A 2964-nucleotide genomic window follows, 5' to 3' on the forward strand; every position below is an offset into this window, starting at 1 on the left:
GGAAAAAATGAAAAGACCTGAAGTGTAGGAAAAGTCTGGAGAGAAGGAGGATGAAGAGCACGGAAAAAGCCTTGTCCTTTGAAGTGTGGAGTTTTGGAGATCATTATTTTGGGGGATGGTTGTTTGCAGACCAGTTAACAAATGGCTGGGCTTCTGTTTGGAGATCTGAGGGTTCATGGTTGAGGCTGAATTTAGCTCTGGGCATCCAGCCCAGGTCAAGGTAGTCGCCTGTTACAAAATTTATGAGGACAAGGCAGGTTTGTGATGTTATGTTGCATTAATGATATCACAATGTCAATATGAGGTCGCAAAGGGATTGTATTGTTACAATGGTGATGTGGTCGCAATGGGTTTCTGAAATCAAACTATATCCCACATTTGAGATAGAATGAAATCACAGAATAGGCAATCACATTGTCTCTATGACCTCACAAGGATAACGTGATGTCATAATGCTATGATGTCATTGTCATTTTGGGATGTCACAATGGGCTGATGTTATCCTAACAACAATGTGATCTCACTCTGGAGATGATGTCACAAAGCATTTGTAATGGTAAAACGGCCTGTCTGATATCAGTTGTCCTTTGCTCACAATGAGGATATAATTACCCAAAGGGACTGTGATGTCACAAACACTATGCACTTTTTCAAAGGTGCTAAGAGGTCACAACAGGTTTGGTATATCACAAGGTGATCATGATATCACTGTGGAACTATGATGTCACAATGGGTTTGTGATGTCACAGTGGGGATAAGGTCACACTTCGATAGTGATGTCACTATGAATTTGTAATATCACCATTACATGGTGATATTACTAGATCACAATGAAGATAGGAGTTCACATAAGGAGCTAGAAGTCAGAAAGGCCATGAATTTTGTAAAATATTATGAGTACATAATAGATTGGTGGAAATGTGATGGGACAGAGATATCCCATTGGCAATATAAAGTTACCATTACATGAGATAGTATTGTTTTGAAGTCACAAATAGTTGGTAATGCCATATAAGTGATGAGTTCATATAGATTTGTGATTTCACAATGGGATGGTGATGTCACAATCTCATGCTAGGTCTCTAATTGACAATGAATATATAAGTTCACAAGGGATAATGATGTATCCGAAGGCATATGTTGGCACAAGTGTAATAAGTCTTAACAGATGTCACAATGTGACTCAATGTTCATGACATCTGGCAATGTGATGTCACAGTAGTTGTGATGTCACACTGGATTTCTGATATCACATGCCATACCTGATGTATTATGAATTAAACAATTATTAGCTCAGGGAGTCCAGAGATCACACTGGCAGCATGTCAAAACATTTATGAGGATAGGACAGTTTTGTGATGTCACAGTGGGTTAGTGATATCATAATGGCAATGTGGTGTCATCAAGGTATTGTGATGTCATAATGGTTATGTTGTCACAATCTATTTCTGATATCAACCCACATTTGAAATAGAATGAAATCACAGAATAGGCATTCCAATGTATCTGTGACATCACAATGAGTATGTGATGTCATAATGCTATGAAGTCATTGTTGTTTTATGATGTCACAATGGTCTGATGGCGTCATAATGACAATGTAATGTTACACTGGTGATGATGTCACAAAAGTTTTGCGATGTTAAAATGGCATGTCTGATCTCAGCTCAAAATGAGGATATGGGTACACAAAGGGCCTGTGATGACACAAAGGCCATGCTTTCAAAGCTTCTGAGGTCATAATAGGTTTGGGATGTCACAATATGATCATGGTGGCACAATGGCAATGTGATATCACAATGAGTTTGTGGTGTCACCGCTGTGATGAGGTCACAATGCGTTAGTGATATCTCATCAAGTTTTAATATAACAATGACATATACAACTTCAATTGCTTCTAATTCATTATTAGGATACTGTAATAACCAGTGTTGCCAGAATTATCTGTGGGAGCCTATAATCATTGTAAATTCTTGGCCTGGCCCACAGGGGAATGTGGGGAATGCCGCCAAAGGTGGAGGTGTCAGGCCTCACATGGTGAGCTGTCAAGAAGTGATTGAGCATTGGGCAGATTGGGAAGAGACAATTAAAAATTGTTAGGCAGGAGACACGTTGGAGTGAGGAAGGGTACAACCTACATATAGGTTGCATTTTCAGAGCATTGGAAGTGGGGATAAAAATGGGAGCTACTCGGATGGAAGAAAGTGATGAGACAACAGGAAGGAAAAAACCTGAGAAGAGAGGAAGATGAGGGAGAGCAGAAGGTTGGCAAGTGGTCACTGGGGCAGAGTAGAGCAGGCCTGTGGAGAGTGGAGAGGCCTGAAGAGAAGAAGGAAATGGAGGAAAGGAAAAAGGGAACGACCAGGAAGGAAGGACAGGTCTGTAGTGAAGGAGGGAGGAATGAAAAAGTAAAAAGCCTTGCCCATTGAGGTTTGGAGATTCGGAAATCATAATTTTTTGGCTGGTGGTTTGCAGACCAATTAAGAAAGGGGGGTGCTGCCCATTGGAGGTCTCAGGTTTGGTGGTCAAGGCAGCTTTTGGACCTGGCTATCCAGGCCAGGATGAGGTAATCTCAGTCCTCTTGCTATTGTAAATTGTTTTATTATATTAAATGTGACTACACGGTTTGTCTGCTTGTCTTAGAGGTCGTAAGTACACGAGTTCACAGAAAGAGCTTGAAGTCTCAAAGGCCACGAATTTTCTAAGATGAGATGTGGCCATATAGGTTTGTAAAAACACAATGGGACAGTGATATCACAACGGCAATACCACAATATCATGTCAAAATAATGCTTTGATACTAGAATTATTTCTTGATGCCATTCTCGTGATGAGGTCACCATAAGTTTGTGATGTCACAATGGGTTCATGATGTCAGATGGCAGATCTCAATGGTCATTAATTGGAAATGATTATATGAGTTCAAAAAGGGACTGTAATGTCTCCAAAGGCATGTGTTGTCAC

Source organism: Dipodomys spectabilis, unplaced genomic scaffold (genome assembly GCF_019054845.1).
Source record: "Dipodomys spectabilis isolate Male_0828 unplaced genomic scaffold, ASM1905484v1 ptg000567l, whole genome shotgun sequence".
Taxonomy (NCBI): domain Eukaryota; kingdom Metazoa; phylum Chordata; class Mammalia; order Rodentia; family Heteromyidae; genus Dipodomys; species Dipodomys spectabilis.